General features: G+C 42.0%; 1 protein-coding gene across 5 annotated transcripts in view; it reads right to left on the bottom strand.

The window, feature by feature from the left end:
- Positions 1-23,431, bottom strand: part of FLRT2 (fibronectin leucine rich transmembrane protein 2) — a 92,425-nt gene that overhangs the window by 19,696 nt on the left and 49,298 nt on the right. The window contains exon 1 of one of the 5 annotated variants that reach the window (XM_033141663.1): positions 17,311-17,470. The exons of the other annotated variants lie outside the window; for them this stretch is intronic. The gene's annotated coding sequence lies outside the window, so the exon portion shown is untranslated. Of the gene's footprint in view, positions 1-17,310; positions 17,471-23,431 lie in introns of those variants that run through there. 5 annotated transcript variants of the gene reach the window in all.

A 23,431-nucleotide genomic window follows, 5' to 3' on the forward strand; every position in this document is an offset into this window, starting at 1 on the left:
ACCCCTGGACAAGACTTAGGCTACATCCCTATACCCATGTGCCTAGGAGTAATTAGTCCAGTCAAAGGTGACTATGGGGTGCAGTGCTCATCTTGCTTCAGGCCGAGGGAGCTGGCATTTGTCCAGAGACAGCTTTCTGGGTTATGTGGTCAGCATGACTAAACCACTTCTGGCGCAACAGAACACCGTGATGGAATCGAGAGCACACATGCTTTGAAAGAGTCACTCTCTCTATCCAACTTGAACACAGGTAAAACATTGGTGAAAAATGGGGAAGGGATAAAACCAGTATGGTATTTACCCCTTTATGAATATTATTTAGAAACATCTTTTAGAATTATTTTATTGGATTTCTTAGCCACCCTTCAAAATAAGGTCACGGGATGGGTTGCAAAGATCTAAAAATACAATATTGAAATCAGTTAAAACATTTTACAATCAGAAGAACAGGCTGTGCTCTTACACACACACACACACACACACACACACACACACGGTATGTCTTCTGCACATGTGGAACATATAGAATGATGATACTAGACATACTTCTGTGGGATGGGATTTTCACAATTTAGGGGCTGCTACAGAGAAAGCCTTCTCCCAAGCCATCATTCCCCACACTTCTGAGGGTGGCAGAACTCCCAAGAGGTCTCACCTGTCAGTCTTCACACAAACTGGGAAGGAGGTGGTATTCTGGTTATTTTCAGCCTAAGTTATTAAGGGCATTAAACACCAATGTGAGCACCTCGAATTGAGCCCAGTAATGAACTGGAAATGAATCCAGTTCTTTGAGATCTGGGGTTATATGAGCTCTCCTGAACGGAATCCTGGCCAGCAAGCCAGCTGCTGGGTTTTGGACCAGGGAAAGTGTAAGAGTCATTTTCAAGGGCAGCCCCATGTACACTTCATTGCAATAAACCATTCTGGGAGTTGCCAGGGCATGGAATAAAGCCGCCAAGTCCATTTCTGTCCAAAAGGGGCTGCAGATTGTGACACAGCTGGAACTGGAAACAGGCACTGCTAGCCAGGGAGACCACCTGAGCCTCCATTGACAATGTTGGATCCATGAGTACCTTCAGGCTGGTATCAGTACACATGGCTACATACCTCTGCACTGTGTCAACAGAAGTCAATGTTGCAGAAGGAAATAATTCTACAAGATCTGACAATAAAAAGGAGAGATTCTGTTTCTGTTTATTCCTTTATAAGTTTTTTCTATGTCATTAAAAATAAATAAATGTGGTCCTGCCTATGTGGTAATTGGGCCAAAGTAAATTGCAAGGGGTGCCTTTTTTAACCTAAATTATCCATTTCATATGTGGCACAATGCATCTTGTTTTGAAAAAAAAAAGGAGGGGGAGAGAGAGGGAGCAGCCTTTTGTGTCTTTGCAAGCAAATTGGCCTCTACCTATAAATTATTCTACCCTGTTTGCTTTTATCTAGAGAGAGGCAGGCAGCCTAGCAAAAATGTCTGGAGATAATTTGAAAAAGCTGCTTTCACTGGCCTAAGCGACTCAACTTTGCATCTGCAGAGACATAATCTTGACACCTGCGTATCATGTCGCGTGGCACTGCATTCCTAATGGGGGTGCAGAGGCAAGACACAAGCTGCTCAGCTGGGGAGCAAAGGCTTTGCCCCCCCCCCAGCTGAAGGAGTCTAATGGAGCCACCAGCTCGTGTTTTCAGCAAGATTTTACAGCCATCTTCCTTTCACCCTCTAACCCTCCAGCTTGGGACATGAGTGAGCTCTGCTGGTGGGGATGTTTTCTTTTATCACAACGACTTTGGAAGGAAGGAGAAAATCGAGCTTTTTCTCTTTTGAGCTTTGGAAGGCTTCCTTTGCCACTTCTCGAGCTCCCGTCTTGAGATGCTTGGCTTACTAAAAATGACAAGTATTACACACTGCATGCCAAAAGCTTTTCCACCTCAGCCGTATAAAGACCATGACTTTTCCAGTGTTCCTTCACAAGGAGCTAATTTTGTGGGTTTTGAGCATCACTTGATTAAATGCTCCTCCTGTGCAGTGTTTATTCCCAAAATTATTCTTGATAGAGTACTCTTGTGAGATTATATTTGCATTCCCACTGACACTACTTGAGGCTACTGAAAAGAGACCACTACTGGTTCCTTAGGTTTTCCTCAGAGAAACTCTTAATCAGCACCAGGCAGCCTCCCCCCCCCCCACCACCTTTTCTGACAAGGGATAATCTGTCAGGAATCACATACAATTTCTTTTTCTGGTGGGCATTAGTGGAGGTGCTATTCATATACGAAATTGTTCTGTGTTAACTAATTCATTATGAAGGCTACTCTGCTTAAATGTTCAACATGGCTGCCTCAAATATGAATCCCCAACCCTAGGCAAGTCTGTTCAGAAGTAATTTTTATTTTGTTTTGACCGTGGCAGACCAAAAAGGCTTATCTACCCGTATTCAGAAGTAAGCCCCACTAGGTTTTATGCAGTTACTCTAAAATTAGTAAACCAAGGATTTATGCTTTTTAAAAGTATGAGACCAATATAGCGACTCTTCTGGAAGTTTTTCCTTTCTGAGGGTGTGTGGGTGCGGTTATGGGTGTGTGGGAAGGAGGGAGGGACACACACACACACACAGAGAGAGGGTCCAAATGCACCACCCTCAAGCAGAAAGGCTGCCACTTTCCAATGACTGCTGCATGTCCTTAACATATCCAGACATATCCAGACATATCCATAACATGTCCACACATATCCAGCTTCAAGGCTGATGTTCCTGGCACTAATAACTACTGTTCTTCTGCTGTACAATACAAACAGAATTGCATCCGACTTCCCATACAATCGAGGATATTTTTGCATATTGCTCCTATTACGGTAAGTTTGCTCCCCTTTAGTAGGCATGACATATATGGTTGCTGTGGGAGGGGGAGAAGGTCCAATTCATCAGAGTGGTCACTCAGAGAAAAATCAAAGTGAGCTTTAAATGAATGATTTGTTTAGTTCTAACTGCTTATTCCTTTAAGTGGGATTGCCTGTTCCTATCCAGGAAATATCCACAAACCCACAGTGTCTAACATTTATTGTGGAATGAAAGTATTTAATTGGTGGGGGAAGAAACTTGTTAAAATGGTGGTGGTGAGAAGGGATTCCCCTCCCTTAAAAACAACAACATTGCACTGTAACAGTGTTTTGCTAATTTATATATACAGAAAATATTTTTAACAGATATAAAGTTTAAATAAAAAAATGGGGTAATAGAACGGTGCCCTCCACAAAGCTTATAGTCAATGTATGCTAAGGCACAGAGATCGCCCAGCCATTAGGAAGGATGAGGCCGCTGCCTCAGCTGGCAGAAGCCTCTGAGGAGACACACCTATGGGTGTCCCACTTGCTCCCTGCCTCCGCCAGTGGTGCAGAACTACCGCTGCCATCAGCGCTGATTTAGGGCAAGATGGCGTACATTTTGGGTGAGATTTTACCTGAAATCATGTGAGATCTTATGGAGCATGCAAACTCTCACACAATTTTGAATGAGATCTTGCCCCCAAATTGGCATGATCTTGCATGAAATTGGCACCCTGGGCAGCGCTGTTTCTCTGCCGCCATGGAAATGCAGCAATGTGCAGCAGTGGCAGAACAGGCCATGGTGGCAGCAGCAGCAGCAGCAGGGCAAAGCGGCAGTTCCCGTATTACCTCAAGTGGTGAAAGGGGGCACGTGACCCCTTCTGAGGTGCAATAGGTTTACCTGCCTGATAGATCACTACCCACATCAAAAGCCACACCACTTAAAATAAAGATGTGTCAGAGATTAGCATATCCCGGCAGCTTATTTGTAAATTTGTTTTTTTTAAGAAAAACTGAGATAGAGATATGGAACTAAGATATATACCTACCAAGTGTAACTCCTCAGGACATGCCAAACACTTTTACCCATATGGTATGCTATGACTGCAACCCCCTTTTTCACATCATACCCCCTTTTTTGCAATATCTGAACCGCATTAGTGATTCATTTTCATTTCCTTACGAGCCATCCTCTTATCATCATGGGACGGTTATTAATTATCTCTTGGCTTTTCCTAACATCACAAAGAGTTAGAGAAATTGCAGCAGGAGAGAATGTTATTAGTCACTACACAAAAAAACCAACAAAATATTGCTAGGTAAGGGGAGATGAATATAATATAATCCATTATGATAAAATAATACACACTCTTATTCCTGTTGCTGCAATTTCTCAATTACAATGGTTTTTCAACTGCTATTTTAACTAAAATATAAAATAAAATGTACTTTCTGGTGTTTGGGGTTTTAAGTCTTATATAGTTCAGCACATGTTTTATTGCTCTTAATCATTGAGCCCTGGTGACCATGCTGAGATTTACTACCTCATTCTCTTCTTTACACATATGTGTGGTACATTATAGCCTGAATGCCCTTGTGGCATTAAACAGTTAAAGTACTAGTAGTTTTTCCACAGTCTTGAAAGGCTGGCTGTTAAAATTTTATGAAGCCCAGCATCATCATCATCATCATCATTATTATTATTATTATTACTGTATTATTATTCTGACCCACATCAACTCTGTGTATTTTATCACCTTTTCCGTTCTATCCCTCTCTCTATCTCTATTGGTCCCTCCAGATGTCTGTTTTTACTGTTGCATTCACAATGACTTGTGCTCACAATGGTATCAGGCTGATTATACGCAATCCCACTTTCACTCCCATTTGTACCTGAAAAAGTTTTGGGGCAGACAAATTGCTTCAATTCCTGTCTCATAACAACTTCCTGTCCCATAACAACTCCCAACGTCATCAACAAACTACAGTTCCCAGAATTCTTGGGGGGAAGCCTTGTTTAAATGTAGGGTATGAATGTGGCCCATGTTAGTGAACTGTTGTAGAATACATTTGCAAAAAAAGAAAAGGGGCGAACCAGTCTGGAGAATCCACTACCACTATCGAAATTGTGCATTATGGCTGAGCAATGCATATGCCGTAAAGTTTTTTGACAAACCGGTACTTTTGGCTTTCTGTTTTGTTTATACTTATAAACCACCTTCTCATAAAGAAGAAGACCATAAAGAAGGCTGATCGTCGAAGAATTGATGCTTTTGAATTATGGTGCTGGAGGAGACTCTTGAGAGTCCCATGGACTGCAAGAAGATCAAACCTATCCATTCTTAAAGAAATCATCCCTGAGTGCTCACTAGAAGGACAGATCCTGAAGTTGAGGCTCCAGTACTTTGGCCACCTCATGAGAAGAGAAGACTCCCTGGAAAAGACCCTGATGTTGGGAAAGATGGAGGGCACAAGGAGAAGGGGGCGACAGAGGATGAGATGGTTGGACAGTGTTCTCGAAGCTACTAACATGAGTTTGGCCAAACTGCGAGAGGCAGTGAAGGATAGGCGTGCTTGGCGTGCTCTGGTCCATGGGGTCACGAAGAGTCGGACACGACTGAACGACTGAACAACAACACCTCATAAGAAATATAACAAGGCACTGTTCAACAATATTAACATCAGTAAAAGTAACATGTCAATAAAAAATGATGCATTTTTTTAAAAGTCAAATTCCAAAGTCCTGTCTGAACCATAGAGTTTTCAGAAGACATCTAAAGTACTGTAAGTGGAATTGACTCAAGCCAGACTTCTATTGGCAAGGAGTTCCATGGGGCAGGGCCTGCAACACTAATGTTTTGCCAATGGTAAAGGCTGGCTAACTCCCGGGTCACGGGGGATGGCCAACTTTGCCCCATCAGAAGATCTCAATGATCAAGGTGGCACATAAGGAATCAGGTGGCCCTTAAGGTACTTTCAGCCCAAGTTGTTGAGGGCTTTGTTAACACAAGAACCATGAACTTAACTCAGTAGCAAATTGGCAATCAGTGCAGCTCTCTCAGCAATGGAATACCATGTGAGCAGACTGGTCACTGCATTCTGGACTAGTGGCAGCTTCTGGACCAGACACAAAGTCAGAGACCTACACAAAGCATGGCTCTATATTGCTTTAAATGCCCCCTTCTTTGATTGAGGTTGATTTTGTGTGTTGTTACCTAGGTGATGTACCTAGCATGGAGACTGTGTTTAAATAATAATAAATCAAATCAAAAAGAAGTCATCACCAAGCTGGGTGTGTATGGACTGCCCAGTGTACAGTTTTTCCTCTACCTGGAATTACTGAATCAATGCAAGTTTGTTTTTAGACTTCAGTAGAGCCAAAGTGTCGTGTTCACTTTATAGCATATTTGGCAGGACATAGACAGAGCCCAGCCAGGAACTGAGTCGGCGATAAGACAGCAAATGCCTAACCTCTCCCGTAAGGATTCTGGTTTATATACACTGGCAAAATTAACTCCCTTAATCATGCATGCTCACCAGCAAAGCCAACTTCTACAGATATAGGCTCTTAAATTGCCATTCTGTTTGTGTAGTTCAAGTTCTGCAATTCTTTTGCACTCAAATCCAAGGTCTTTGTACTGGACCAAACTGTCAGGCTCACAAAGAAACAGAAAAGGGAACTTGACAGCCCTCTGCCCTAAATTTCCCTATCTCTTTCCAGGTCTCTGACGTTGTATTAATGTGATTTGCTGCCTGGCCTACCACCAAGACCTGAATTCTATTGGGAAGGCCAGAGTTTTCCATATACAATCTCACCACGAAGAACGGAGAAACAGGAGTTTTGACGTATGTGCTGTGTTTCCTTAACCCCAATAGGCCACCCACTATGAACAAGCGCAGTGGTTTCTCCTCAATATGCCTTAGGTGTCCACATACTATAAAGGCATAAAACCTTTCTATTGCTACCATTATATCCCATGGTTGATTCAACTTCTCCTCCTTTAAGAATAGAGAAAACAGCAAAAAATTAACTGCCCTACCTAATCTATGCATGCGGCTCAAAAGACAGAAATTTTAGACCTTTTGCAAACTGAAGGACATGAAAGAATCAAGCTTGCTTCATTCCTCCAGCTTCAAAACTTATTGCACACCATTTACCCACAATGTCTCTGTGCTGCAACAATTTAAGTTTACTTTGTTGACCTTCATCCGGCCCATTACTGCCTCTAGTCACTAGTTCAGCATCTTCACAGGCTCACCTGACACAGGTGGAAGTAAAGCACATGTTAAGCAGAGAGGGAAACAGTACTGGGAATGAATCTGGTATTTCCTACCCCACCCCGGGACGCAGGTGGTGCTGTGGGTTAAACCACAGAGCCTAGGGCTTGCCGATCAGAAGGTTGGCGGTTCGAATCCCCTCGACGGGGTGAGCTGCCATTGCTCGGTCCTGCCAACCTAGCAGTTCAAAAGCACACAGTTCAAGTAGATAAATAGGTACCGCTCCTGCGGGAAAGTAAACGGCATTTCTGTGTACTGCTCTGGTTTGCCAGAAGCGGCTTAGTCATGCTGGCCACATGACCCAGAAGCTGTACACCGGCTCCCTCGGCCAATAAAGCGAGATGAGTGCCGCAACCCCAGAGTCGTCTGTGACTGAACCTAATGGTCAGGGGTTCCTTTACCTTTACCTTTACCCCACCCAAAAGAATTAACATGCTCTTTTTCCACACTTTTGTTTAAATAGTGAACTTAAGTAAGAAAAAAGTAGATTATCAGCACTCTGATAGTGTTGATGTGTTTAACTGGGTGGGGCCCTCTTTCCTTCAGAGTTATCAGCTATGATACAACTCTGGCAGGTTAAACTGAAGCCTAGGAAAGAAACTGTTGCCACTTTGGATCTTTCAAGTCCAGCAGGGTCAGAGCATAGAGCCTTTTTCTTTTACCAAGCATAGGACATTGCCACTTCAGCCCTGTTGCACTAGTGTAGAAAGCTCATTGATGAGGACCTAAAGAACTGTGGATCCAAGTTTGCATTAAATGCTTCCACCTCAACTTCTGAAACCTGTTTTGGTCCATCCAGCACCAGGCAAGTGTGTGGAATCACCCAGCTACTTCCACACTTACACATTTTTTTAAACACAAGTGGCTAAAATACAACAAAGGAATTTTAAAAAGTCAATACTCAAACTTCCTGCCTCAAGCCATCCTCAGTCAGTCCTGTCTAGTGCTTGATGGGGGGAGGTAGGGGGTCTGCATGCATATATATACTTTCTTTTGCAAGGTGGGATAAAAACAAATCTTATTTCCTTGTTCTGTGCTTCCTCAGAGAGACTATCACATGGTCTGTTCCAAATGCAAGCAAATGCCAGTACATGCCCCATCCCATGGTGACCTTTTGGACACCTGGAGAAGTGCTGCAAAAAAAACAACCACAAAAAACAACACTCTTGTATACGAGAGGGGGAGAAAGAAATTCCCAGTCAATGCAAATACCTATATATATTGCTTGAATCCACTACTGGAGAGATCCCACGGGTTAAATCAATGTTGATTTAACAGTCTGGGGTTGTTATTATACATAACCAAGCAGTTTCTGTTAGAAACAGATGAATGCTGGAAAATAATTTTCCTGATAATGATAGTAGTTATTATAGGTGCAAATGATTGCTGGAAAATAATAATAATAATAATAATAATAATAATAATAATAATAATAATAATAATTATTATTATTATTATTCCCTCCCCACTGGCAGTCCAGAAATTAATCCTGACAATGCGCTACTTGGCATTCACTTTCCCTTTTCTGTTATGTCTCATGTCAATTCCTCTGTCAGCTTGAGCTGTCCCATTTTCCTGATGACATTAATCTTTTGAGAAAGTGAATTTCAAAGTTGCACATTCGCATACCGTGAAAAGCAAATATTACACTTGCAAACAAAATATTCCCATCAAAGATACTTGCACAGCCTTTGTTTGGCAACAGACGGATCACAATGCGCCTTACCGAACAAAGCACCTTGCACAGATAAGCTGTGCATATTTCTCTGCTATCCCAGAGCCCTGCTGAGTGTCCATCCAGGGTTCAACAATCTATTTTTTATGGGACAGATTAATGCTGAGTGATCGATACATCTAGGACTTGATAATTTACCTGTTAATCTTACCCAACCTCGACATTATATTCTAACTGGTACCATTTGAACAATGTGGCAACATGCCTCTCTTACCATTCCTTCTCTCCCATTTCCATTATAGCCTTATATTTTCTTTGCTACTCCACCTAGTTGCTACACACACACACACACACACACACAGCCTATTGGTTTATTGCTACCATATGTGCACATAGTGTACTAGGTTGTTTGTTTTTTGCCTATTTTGTCTAGGCTGAAGCTCAATAAGAGCATAAGCTTTTTTTTGGGGGGGGGGGGGATAATGTCACGAGAAAAGCCAAAGGGCAGAAGATATCCTAAGAATAAACCAGTGAAAAGCAAGCGGGGGGGGGGGGACAACCAGCAGCAGAAAGCTTCTGTTGCTGAAGGTAAGCATTAAGTAAATATGACCGATCATCAATCCAACTGCCCCACTTGGCCCTCCAGTGAAATATTTACAGTAACACGATCCCACCCACTCCCTGGACAACAGAAGGTAAAATGAAGCTAAACAGCATCCTCCATTAAACTACGCGGCCAGCCTGTCCCAGATATCTTACTGCAAGAGTAATGAAAGCAAACATGATAGAGTATCCTTTGCTGGCTTGTGTTCAATGAGGCATAGCCCAAGACTGAAAGGGAATGTGCTTAGCAACATTCTTGCAATACAGGATTTTGTCACTATAATCTAAAGAGGACTTCAGTACTATATTTACTTACAGGTATTCTCTCTCTATCTGGACTGATATTTTTTTTTAAAAAAAAAATATAATTCTAATTATTTGTTTAAACCAGAACCTAAGTAGAAAGCCCTCATATTTGCATACAAACCCTGCCACATCTCATTTTTTCAAGTGGCCACGTTTTAGTGTATCGATATCAGATTTGCCTAAGTAAATACAGTATCCATTTGCATGGGCAGGTTTGGGATTTGTGCATGGCAAATTTTGCCTGCAGCGTGCTGTCTAACGAGACAACTGTCACCGGAGAAACTGGCTAATTTTCTGGTTCATTTGAGATCCCATCACTAGCTGGATGGGTAAAGGGATTTCTACCAACAATAAAATGAAATTGCCACCTCATGTCTCCTGTCGAGGACAAACGGAACCCTACTCTGCTGCCAGGCAGGGCTTCTAACTAATCCTCAGGACATCATTCTCAGACAGGTAATGTTTAATTACCGCTGTAGAACAGAGTTTGAAGACAACACAGAGACAAGGTAGCTCTCCAATATGCTTTACGGCCACAGATAATGCATACGATTTTGTCCAATGTGTGTTCCGCAATTTGCAATCGTGCCAGAATTGTGTGCTGCAGTCCTCCCAACGACAAAAACTCAATGTATAAAAATGTGCGTGTATTAGGGCATATTTCTCAAAATTACATACATATATGCATTATATTAGGTGAGATGGCTTGCAAGAATCTGTATATTCAGCAAAATGGCCAACAAAATGCTTTTAAAACAAAGAAATAAATCACAACTGATGTGGAAATGTGGCGAACTGAATTTAAGATTGTGAGGAGGGATTGAAACCAAAATAAACTGAAGTTGGCAGGTTTGTCTATCCCTACCTGTGTTTTGAAACAAACTGGCAGCCAGTCTGGTTGCTCCCTAGAACTGGCCCCAGTCAACAGCATGTCATCCTTACTAGACCCAGAAAGGGCCCTTTCACCCAGCTTTTTATGCTTCTGAGAGATAAAACAATTCTTGCTCTTCCTTCGGATGCCTCACACAGCCAAACTCAGCAGGATACAGAGCATAGCTTTATAGAAACTGAACCCTGAGATAAGAGGAGCTTTGTGCTATGAGGAATTTTGTCAGGGTGATGACAAAGGAGAAATATTAACCTCACCCCTTTCCCTGTGCGCCATGATTTTAATCCTGCTACCACCCCACCCTGTTACTTTTTTTTTTTTTACATATATATATATAAAACTATGCATGCAATTGTTCACACACAATTAACTGAACACAGCTAATTGGAGTTACGATACGGATCTCTGCCTCAAACAGACGCTGGTTAGGCCTGTTATAGGCAATGACATGAGCTCTAATCCTCCTTGAGGAGGCTTCTCTTGCCATCTGCCTGAACACTTGTCTTCAGCTTCCAAAGAGCCTCTTAAAATTTACTTGCCTTCAAATTATTTAGTGCATGCAAACGGGGCGTAGGCAGGAAGGCTACTACTATTTCTGTAACGGAAGTGGTAACTTTTCTCCTTGCTTCTCTTGGAGTCTCTACCAAAAAGGAAAAAATAAATAAAAAATAAAAGGAAAGTGTCTGCCAGAGGAAAGAGAGACAGGCTCAGGGAGAAATATGCATCTGTAACACAGATTCTAAAGTCAAGAGTTCATGTGTCTGTGCCCCCTGTGCTTCAACCACTAAGCAACACTTCTTTTCAGGCTTAGAAATCTACACCTAGAAAAACTTGGCCCTTAATGCTTGTAGCTCAGCTGCACTCCTCCTCTCCTTTCTTCTGCCTCTTGTATCAACCTCACGGCAATTCAATGCAAGTGGAAGGCTGGGAACTGGAGTCCCGGTGGGGAATGCGCTGTTATGAAAGCCCTGGCCGAAGTTCCTCTGTTTACTGGAAGAGCGCAAATGGGAAGTGTGATTTAGAAGGTCACAATTAAATGAATGTATGGTTGTCCCCGATGTTTATAAGGCAGCTGGGGAACAGCAATGGGAATCAATTCATGCAATTGGAGAAGGGGAGCCCCACAATCTTTGCTGCTGCCAATTATTAATTATTGTTTATTTGATTCATTTCGCTGATTTGAAAGGCAGGTAAAGCAATGCACAGCCTGCCTGGCAACAGTCTATTAGCCTGGCATGAAGGTTTTGTGATGATGATGATTATGATGATAGTAATAGTAATAATAAATATATACTTATTGTACCCCACCTATCTGACTGGATTGTCCCAGTCGCTCTGGGCAGCATGCAGAAGGTCCCACTTCACTGATTCAATTGGTGAAACTGGCTCTGTTACAGGTGCCACATAATACTCATTCTGCATCTGTAACAACTTGCACTTTGGAACTCCCTGCCTATTGATCTCAGGCAGGTGCTTTTGCTGTACTCTTTTCAGCACCTGCCAAAGACATTTTTGTTTAGGCAAGCATACCGAAATGTTTGGAAAGTTGATACAAGCTTTAATCTGTTTTTAGTTCATTGTTATTCTAACTTTTTGAAAGTCTTAAGCTGTTGTTGTCGATTTTCCTTATTGATAACTTTATTGCTTTGTCCTTTTTGTAAACCACTTTGAGCGTTGTTTCTAAAACCAGGTGATGTATAAATAAAATAAAATAAAATCACACACTGCCCCAGAATGATGCTACAGATGATGAGGCAAAGCAGATGAAACAAAATGGTGTCTGGGCTGTCGGCATAGTTGCTTCTGTAACCCGCTGCAGTGGCAGCATAAAAACGAAAAGGAAGAGGGGGGGAAGAAAGAAGCTGTGGGATTGTCACTGCTAACAGGGAGAAGCTGGAGAAAATCAGTGAACTAGTGCACGTGTTCTTTCCCTGCTCAAAAATAGGGTGAAGAATTTCGAGAAACCGTCCACACACAGTCCTGTTCACAGCGTAGAATGCATCTCATGTGTTGCCTGAGCTTGCAATACTGTAAAGCTAAAAGAAATGTTGGGAGTAGCTGGAGTTGTCATAAATGAATGCAAGATACACACTGAGACATGCATGTTTATTCCAGTAAGAACATGCCTCAGGTGGATGGTGAATTTACAGGTATTGCTAAGTTACAGCCTGCAGGCAAGAATTTGGGTTCTGTTCATATAATTACCCAATATTCAGCTTAGCCTGCTCCAATATTTAGGTAAGGTTGCTCTGCACTTGGCGGGAGGTCTTTCAACAAGACGAGCCCATTCCTTATAGGGCAGTTTCTGGCACCTCCCTAATTATTACAACTACTATTACAATTGATTTATTAATTGCCTTCTAAACCACCATCTCAAGGTGATCTGCACGAGATAATTAAAAACACAAAAACGACACATACAGTGCCTTTAAAACAAGACTAAAACCATAGCAAGTGGGCACTTGTGGTAAAGACCCATTTATCCAACTGGGAAAGCCTGTCGTAACAAGAATGTCTTCAACCGTTTCCAGAAATTGCAGACAAATCATTAAATTCTGAATAATTATAATTGTATTAAACTATTATTAATTCCCGTAAATGTGCCAAGTTCTCTGGCCATAAAGGCTGAGTAACAAATAAACTCGCCCATTCCCCCTTTTCTTCCTTTCCTGTCTTCTTTTCAACTTTTCAACAATGTAGAAATGAGGTGGCAATCTTATTAAACCTGGGGGCCATATGCGTCCACATCCAGCTGATTTATTTGCGTGTCGAGGTCCCCAAACAACCCCTCAAATAAAACACACTTCACACCAGATATAAGTTTAAGGTTTTTGGCATTATTTTGACCACAACTTTATTGAATACAAAATAAGTGAGTGGTTGCTTAGGCATTGGTTAAGACTATCTGTCCCTCTGGGGACAGAACTGACATCCACCCGCCTGTGGAGTCAGTATAGGGGAAAACGCTTTGGGGAGAGAGTGTGCGCCCGTTCTCCCCAAATGCTCCCAGGGGCTCTTGCGTGGGCCCTGGCCCCCGACCGGGGGAAACGGACAAGCATGGTGAGCCCCTGGATTCCTTTAACGGAATTCCCCTTGCAGCAGCAGCATTGAAGGGGCAACCACAGCCAACTTGCCCCTTCGCAACATAGGAGGGGCAACCACAGTCAACTCTGCCCCTCCTCAACCAATTTATAACCAATGCCTAACCGCCAACCTTACAAGTTGTGACTAATTGCTACGCAGTAGGCGAAAACCAAATGGCACCAGCCAATCAGCCAAATGGAAAAATTCCTACCAGGCCCCTGCTCCAAAGCAGATGACCCCATGACAGGCATAGCAAGGTCAATGCAGAGGCCTAATAACAGGGCGGGAGGGCGGGTGATCCGATGCACGAAGCCAGGAGAGCTCCGACGCTGCGTGCACGGTCATTTATAGGCTCTGGGCTGTCCATCAACAAGTTGCAACATATGAATCTCCCCAACGACAGCCAGAGCCCAATCATAGTTGAGGCCATCCAGACTAACCCGCCCAGCAGCAGAGGGGTGACTTGTTAGGCCCCACCGCAACACATGCTCTCCATGAAGGAGAACACGCTTTGTCAGCTCTTCAAATCAGAGCTAAGGTCTCAGAAAGAGAAAGGGAAACTTTCCTTTAACAACCAGTCTTGGGGGAAAGTTTTTGCCGTCCTTGCCTCTTCCTCCCACCCGTCTGCTGTTTGACCTATCATTGATAGTTTATTGTAAGCTTCATGGGATATGAACCTTTTTTTTTTTTTTTTGCTTTTGAATACACTTTAAAGCACCATATTCAGAAATGGTTATGTAGTGCTGCTGCTGCCGATTAGACTACCACCACCAACAGATCAGAAGCATTTCTAGTCTTGAGTATATATTCCAAAAGTTCAAGAAAATGCCATTTAACTATCTGAGAGAGCCTGAAATGTGCATCTTGCAAGCTTCTTCAGAAGCCAGTCATGCAAATGTGTCTGGGCAGTAAAGATAAAAGGGGTTTGGATACATCTGAATGGATTTTATGTAGGGTTTATGTATGGAATTCAATGAATATTTGCCACAGTTCCTTTATGGCACCTTGCAATTTCTACTCTGAGGGCCAAATTCCTTAAAGGAATGCTCTGTGCAATTGACTCAGAGAGTCTGAATTACAAGGGTTGGAATTACCAATTAAAATTTATGGCTGTGCTCCAGAATTTAAGAAGCAGAGCTAAGATGACGTGTGTGTGTGTGTGTGTGTGTGTGTGTGTGTGTGTGTGTGTGTGTTATTATATCCTGGCTTGGGAAACAAGTGTGTTTGTGGGTGGGGGTAACCATATGCTTTTCAAAGTCCCCCCTCTCCCCACTAAAGGATAATTGGTTTCAGATTTTATGCAAAGAGGAGGATTGTTTATCATTTACCAAAGCACTTATAAGTTACAACCTTTCCACTTCTAAGGAATGAGGATGAAATGTAAAGAACAGATTCAGATCTCAGTTGCAGAGGTGTACAGTAACAACAGAATAATTCAGATCAAAATCTGGTCCAAAGTGCTTCCTGAATCAAAGGAGCTTTTAAGTAACTTTTAAAGTGTATGCCTTGGGCTCCAGGAGTTATTTGCTGTATAATTACAAATAAAAGCTAAATTGTTTCTATAGGACCTGTTTTTCTCACTATCACAAGACAGAAATCACTGAATGTGCAAGAAGCATGGTATCCAATGAGATTTCTCCCAGATGTTGTTGGACTCCAACTCCCATTAGCCCTAGCCAGCATGGCCAGTGGACAGGGATGATGGGAGTTGTAGTCCAACAACACCTAGAGAGCATCACATTGGCTCCCTCTCCAATAGAACTTCTGATTTGTTTTCTCATCCAAGGGATGAATCAGAGGTTGAAATGAGATGAAAGGCAGTCAGTAAAGCCAGTGAATCACAGCTCACCTTTTTTGGATCCTGGGAGTAGCGATCATAAGCATAATAAATGGCTTCTTGATTCCCATGGCTTACACAGTATAGAATTCAATGGATCTAAAATCATCATCAAAGGAGCAGGGCCACAATACTCTGGAGTTCCTCGCTAATGCAAGCAGGCTTTGAGAGCTAGCAAAGCATTGTGCTTGAGATCCTGAGCTATAAGCCACTTAAGCACCCCATTTAGATCTCACTTTTCCCTCAAAGTTGCTTGGTAGTCATAAGCGGGATGTGTCCCATGCCAACACCAGATCTGAAACGTGGTGATAGTAATCCTGACCTACCTTTACATGATTGTTGTAAGGATTATTGAGATAATGTACGTGAAGCGTTTTGAATAACTGAAAGTGCAACATAATTCCTTGGTATTATCATCATCATTATCATCATCTCATCATTACCTTCCTAAAATGGCAACCTTGAGTCTGCTAATAAGCTTCTGGTAATTTACCCTTATAATCTCCCCTGTGTAATGGCTAGCATACAGAGTGCTTCAGAGAATGTACAACAGCCGGGAACTTATTGAATGAGCCGCCCAACTAAATGAGAAGTCCTAGCTCACAGCTTCAGTTTCAACAAAATAAAAATAAAAAAATCCTTCCAGTAGCACCTTAGAGACCCAACTAAGTTTGTTATTGGTATGAGCTTTCATGTGCATGCACACTTCTTCAGATACACTGAAACAGAAGTCACCAGACCCTTATATATAGTGAGAGGGTGGGGAGGGGTATTACTCAGAAGGGTGGTGGGAATGGGTGATTGGCTGATAGGTGTGGTAAACCTGTTGACGACTTCAGTTTGCTTTGCTTGTGCAGGGAGAATCTAACACAGGGTGTGCATTCAAGTAATTTTACAGAGAGAGATCTGAAATACTATAGATCAACACAGTAGGATGATTAGTGCAGTGCTAACTCCAAGGTTATGAAAAAACAAAAGCATCATATTCCCTCTATCCCCTGCGCCAAATAGCCATTGATTTACCCTTCATGGGTATGGCATACACAGATTTCCACAGGAGGGGAAGAACACACCAGAAAATATTTCTTTTATTCCTTTCAATGCACAACTCTCTTCCTGGCAAAGAAAAGTTCCCTATGCCCGCGGTCTACATTGTTTCTCATCTTGTACATTGCTTACATATCCTTTCCTTCCTTTAATAAGTAAGCTGCAAGGTTAGCACCTTCTAGCAGCTTTTTCCTGTCCCGGAAATGTACACACCTCCTCATCACTTTTGTTACCTTCCAATGTTCCCCTGTCACACAGAGAGAGGTTAAATCTGACAAAGGCAGGAACCGCAAACACAACACTCTCAACACAGCCTCAGCAGCCATTCATTTCAAAGACTTGCTGAGTCATGATCAGGTAATTCTTTTCCAGATACCAACTGATCTCTTACCATAACAATTTGCCACCCCAAAATCTGTAATCTGATATGGTTTTGTGCAGGCTAGTTGCCACGGACTTCTAGACTATGCATCTAGATTCTCACTTTGCATTCAAGCTTTCACTTCACTTAATTTCTCTTGCCTCTGTTCACAACAAAACCCAACAGCCCTCATTAGTGTTAAATTGCATCAATGCCAGTGTAGCCAATCACATCACGTTATCTCCTGAGTCCATTCTACAATTCATATCATATAACTCAACGATGATTATGATGATCTTGATGGTTAAAAATGGCTTGGTTCATCAATTTTCTCAGTACAATAAAAGAAATATGGAACTGCAAAAGAACCCATATTAAACATTGGAGAGCAAAGGAATGAAACAATCACCTCTTCCTTTCTTGGGACCATTTTGAACACTATGTGTAATAGGCTTGAAAACATATTTTGATGAAAACATCTAAAACTTGCTTCCAAAACCCAGATAATTCTGGAAGGCAATTATGGCTGCATCAAGATATTCTTTAAAGACCTGAATAACAAAACAAAGGTAATGGGTTCAGCCTCTTCTAAAGGATGCTTAAGTAGTTAATTCGCTGTTCAAAATGAACATTTAGGCTGGAGATTCAGCTAGTGATGCAATGCACCATCAAACACACTATAAAATCTAACAGCCCTCTTTTGATTTCAATTTGATGAAAGGATAAAATATGACTATATGTTGGGAAGAAGCTTCTCACGAGGCTGGTTGGCAGAAATCTCTGCCTGACATTTCTTCTGTCCTTTCATTGTTTTAGAAAGTCAGTGGTTTATTTATTTATTTAAATTGTCATCTGTACCACGCCTCAGAGAAGTTTTATTGCTTTTTCTCCTCAGGGGATGAAAAAAAATGGTTCTAAGGTGTCCTTGGAGACAAGGTCCTGAATTTGAGTTTTTAAAAGACCCCAATTTAACTTGGACAAACTATAGAATTGCTAAGTTTCTCAATTCATTACCTGCAAGACATGAGCAATGTCAACTTAAAACCTCCATGAGAATTGCAAAATATGTTAAGAGATTAGAAGGTGTTGAAAGGCTTGTTCCCTCTGATGACCCAGAAAGCCAGGAGGATCCAGGCAGTAATGAAAGCAGGATGGTAAACCCTTAAGATAAACAGTCTTTTGAATGGGTTCCCATCAATTGCTCAACTGCTGTTCTCTCCTCCTGGCTCTAGATATGGGGCTTGGATACTCCAAGTGTCTGGACATTTACTAGTTCATATGATGCACTAGAGTACGAGGAAGCAACACTGCTCAAAACTGTTAAGCAATGGCCCTGTGTTAAGTTGGAACCTCTGGCTTGTGGTCCTTTACCCCAATTTACAGTGCAAAACTAGAAAAAAGCCTTTGGTTTGAGATGAATTGTGCCCAATGCCACTGTGGTTTCCTCGCCTGTGACTAGCACAAATCAAAGTTGCACCCTGCGTCTCTGAGAGAAACACATTCCCGATGTGTCATCTGGAAATGGAGTATCCCTTTGATTCATAATGGTTCAGAACAGCACTTCTAAGTATTTTTCTTTCCCTTGAACATTAAAGCAAGCAACTTTAGTTGGGTCCCCTTAGATTTCGGAACTGAGCCAACGTTTTGTGTTGTCTTTAATATATGATGGCTATTTTGCCAAGATGGTATCAAAGGGAACAGCACTGAGAAAACAGTCGCCCACCCATCCTTTTCCACCCCATCCCTCCAGAAGATCCTCTGAAATAAAAGGGCAGCCAGACTCTCCCTGCTTAAGATAATAGTAGCATTTATCACCCACGGTACATCGGGCATCTTTGCAAACATTAGCCATGGAGTTGATAGCACGGTAGGGAAACAAGCAACGGATAATTAAAACAAGAGCAAAATTAAGAAAATACATAAAAACAGCGGTAGGCTGACATTCATCTTGGATGATCCTCCACTGAAATATTTAGGATTTGTGACGCCTGACACCAGTAGCTTGAGACAGCAGTAGAGATTAGCATGTGGAGACCAGTGGGAATTACAGGTATATGTTATATTTGGCTGTCAGGACTATAGCACATAGAGAAACTACCATAATTAGTTTGGCTTAATGCAGGGATGGTGAACCTATGGCCTTCCAGTTGCGGTTACAACCTGGACCTTTTTTTCTGCCAGAACTCACCAGGACGCAGTACAGTGGTACCTTGGTTTACGAACGTAATCTGTTCTGGAAGGCTGTTCTTAAACCAAAGCGTTCTTAAACCAAGGCATGCTTTCCCATAGCAGCAGGGGACTCAGTTTACAAATGGAACACACTCAACAGGAAGTGGAACATGTTCTGCTTCCAAGGCAAAGTTCACAAACCAAAACACCTACTTCCAGGTTTGCAGCGTTCTTAAACCAAGTTGTTCATAAACTAAGCTGTTCTTAAACCAAGGTACCAGTGTACTGGCACCTGTCAGGTGGGCACCATTGGCATTCTAAGAGAATGCAAGAGGTAAGTTCTGGCACCTCTTTTTCTAGAAAAAAAATGGCACTGGTTACAACTCCCATCATTCCTGACCTTTGGCCATCTTACCAGGAACTGATGAGAGTTGGCCCTTCATATTATTATGAAAGGCCCAGCAGGTACAGTTGCCAACTCCAGGGGTCCCTGAGTGCCTGGGCACCCACAAAATTTTCACTGTGGGTGCCTGGCCTCCACTGCCTGCTGCCTTACCTCTGACTCTCTGGTGCCACCACCACTGCTGGGTCGGGGCCTCTGCATGCGCCACAAGTCTTCTATTGGGGCCTGCTGTGGATGTGGATGTGCTTCTGGGGTGCATATGCAACTATGTCAGGCCCCAACAGAGACAGTGGAGGCGGAGACTCTGTCCTGCTATGGCAGCAGAGAGTGGCGGCCGAGCAGTGCATGCACAACATGATGTCACTGGGCCCAAGTGGGCACCTCTGGCCAAAGGTTTCCTATTCCTGATGTCCTTGAAATTATACTGAGGTTAATGGAGGGACAGATGTAAAATAAGGTAACACCTTCCCTACACATGTACTGGTTCTCCACTGTACCCCATCCACTATATATATTTGGAGACTAACAACAAATTGATAATGACTCTTTTACTGGTGGCAAACCTGAAAGCTGAATGAGCCTTGGAGTCACAAAATGAAACAAGGGGGGAAGGCATGGTCTTGTGACTGTAATCCTTAAACCACTTTCTTCAGAACTATCACATCAACACGAGACCATTCTACAACAAGGAATCTTATGACTTTGATAATGATTGGTGCGGAATCCTATTGTTAGGTTATGTAAAGAATAGTGGAAATAGACAAAGGGCATTATTGCGGTAAGATGGGGGAGTCTATGGCTCTTCTGATGCTGATAGACTACAGTGACTACCACTGACCATGATATTTGGGGGTGATGAGAGTTGATGCAGAACATCACCTGGAAGTTCAGAGTTTCTTTATCCCTGGGAAAGTTCTGGATCAAAATAATGCTGAAATATGGTTTCAAAGGACATTTGCCATTGAAAAATTGTAATAAGAGCTTTATAAAAGGTCAAATAACTATATCTGTGACTAAGGGAATGAAATGTTATGGAGTATTTGAGTGAATGCCAAAGTATCTGTGCTGCCTTCTGAAAATCAGCAAACCGAAACAGGAAAGTAAAATCTTACTTCCACAAATGTGAAGTATTTACAGCTCTACATATACCTCTTTCTCAGTAGTTTAGCGATGAAATAGTCTAGTCATGCAGTAAGAGTTGTAAAATATTGCTTGTCCTTTAGTATATATATTTTATCTTTCTACACGTCACCTAAAAAATGAAGCAGATCAGCAGTGTGATTTCTAGTACCACCATGGAAAGCTCACATTCTCTAACCGGGAACCTTCCAGATATTTTTGACTACAACTCTCATCAGCCCAGACCATTGGCCATGCTGGCTGGGACTGATGGGAGTTCTAGCCCAACACATCTGGAGGGCTTCAGATTGGAGAAGGCTGGTCTAGCTACTTACAAAATTAAGCCTTAAAATGACAGTGTTCATGAACAAAAACAGCAAAGAATTTGCAGGACACTGAGCCCAACATTTCTATAACATTTCTCCATCATTTAGGCTGCATTCACATGGCAGCTTATTCTGTTTTTTTGCCATTTCCCTGTCAATTTTTGCATTATATTTGAGATTTTGCATGACATATAAGCCTCTTCCAGAAATATAGTGGAATATAGCACATGTTTAGTGCTCATTCCCTTGTTATTTGTAAGCAAAGTACAGTATTTTCTAGAAGCAAATGATACAGAAACAAACGCTAAGCTTATGATATATCCCTCCATATTTCTAGAAGAGGGCTATGCTGTTCAAAAGGGCATATACAATGTGGAAATTAACAGTTAGGGAAATGTCAGGAAAACAGAATAAACTGCTATTTGAATGCAGCCTTGGACTGTGTAACCAAGTAGATTCTGCTACCCAACCACCCAGAGCCTACCATTCTGACTAGCAATAACTGACACCGCATTTTTGAGTTTTACTCTTTATCAAGAGCCAGGTCATATGCTACACAGAAAGAAGTCCGTGTTTCCCACTGAGAGTACACCCAAAGGGGAGGTTCTGTCAAGTCCATCTCTTTGATGAGGACATCTAGTTTCCATCTCTTTGATGAGGACATCTAGTTTCCTACCAACTTGGTCACACTCATTCCTGAAGTGTTTAGGTATGCGCCTCAAAACCTAATAAGCATAACAATGTAAGAAGAGTCCTGCTGGTCCAGACTAAAAGTTCAATTTAGTCCAGCATCCTGTTGTCACATTGGCAAACCTGTTGTCACATTGGCAAAGTCCTGCTGGTCCAGACTAAAAGTTCAATTTAGTCCAGCATCCTGTTGTCACATTGGCAAACAGTTATAGGAACATAGGAAACTGCTTCATAGGGCCATCATAGGGTGTATCCTGAGAACTGGTCTATCATCAGCTGCCTTGTTGTTACTAAGTAGTTCTGTAGCAGTGGCCCAAAGGGGCCACAATGAATATAATGTGAACCCCAATAAATCATTGAATATGCTATAATAGAAATGCTATGGTAACCTGTTGCTTTAAGGAAACTGATGATTCTTTGCAAAAGACCTTCCCTACTGGGAAAGCGACAGCAAATACGTCAATCACATTCGTAAAGCTAGAACATAAGTTGATACATAGAACAAAGGCCTAACACAGATTCCCATACACAAAGGCCTAACACAGATTCCCATGCATGCAAACTAATGAAAATGTAACAATCTCTGAGAATCAAGGTTTAGTTAACAATGCGTATTGCGCATGCGTATTAGATTAGGTAATGTACATGCGTACTAAACTGAAATGAGGTAATGAAATATGATTGGTTAAATTGAAATGCTTTGTCTGAAATGTTATAAATACCCCTGCCCAGACCTTGCAGGCTTGCGAAAATGATTCGACTGTAACCCTTATTGCTTTGCAATAAAGAAAACAAAATGGACTCCTAGCTCCTCTAGTCTCTGAGTTTTATTGGCGTAGCTCAGAAGAAGGGCCTTTTGCAGTTCTGTTTGTTATGCTCTCAAGACATAGGGAAATGCAGAATGAAGTTCCGTTTCTTACACTTTTAAGACACAGGATGATGCAGAAGGAAGATATCAGTATTTTGAAATGGCATTGCCAACAGGAACTGTACGTTTTATCGTTGGACTTGACAATCTTTGGACTTGACAATCCTTGGACTTGACAACAATAATAAATATAGAAGTTTAATAGTAATATATGTTATTGCCATCAGGAACTGTGCTTTGCAATTTTTTGATATGACAATTAAATTACAGTTTTATTACATATAATGTTATGTTACTTTACAGCCAGTTACGTGTGTGCTGTGGTGTTCTAAACATGATTTATGTAATGAGGCAATTGTGGTGTGTGTTGTCATAGGGCCATCTAGCATAGGACTGTCAACAATGACTGGCAGCGCATCTCCAGGATTCCAGACACTGGGTGGAATTCAATGTCCCACTATTAGACATTCCATATGCTCAGGCATATCAGGCTGTCATAAAACACAATCCTCTGCTTCTCCCTTTATACACTATTCTGGGGGTTCTCCTGGCACATATACCCTGCACCAATTGCAGGGGAGCAGATGTGCGGGGGGGGGGGGGTGCAGAGGAAGAAAAGGCCAGATATGGAAGCTTGTGCTGACATGGTTAATCAGGAAGTTTTTTTGCATCTCTACGTGGAGATGCTGGGAATTGAACCTGAGACCTTCGGCATGCAAAGCAATGCTTTGCCACTGAGCCATGTCCCTTTTCCATCACAACTATTCATCACTGATAGGCTTATCCTGCATGAAATTGTTTCACATTCAACTTCTCAACTTATTATACATCAAAATGATCTAATACCTGCCTCTTCTACCAAGCCTCACATTGGCTTCCACATCACTATCTAAAACAGAATTTCTGACCTGGGAACAATGGGTGGAATTCAACATTGAGTTTATCCAATCATTCT

The sequence above is a fragment of the Lacerta agilis genome, chromosome 1 (genome assembly GCF_009819535.1).
Source record: "Lacerta agilis isolate rLacAgi1 chromosome 1, rLacAgi1.pri, whole genome shotgun sequence".
Lineage (NCBI taxonomy): Eukaryota > Metazoa > Chordata > Lepidosauria > Squamata > Lacertidae > Lacerta > Lacerta agilis.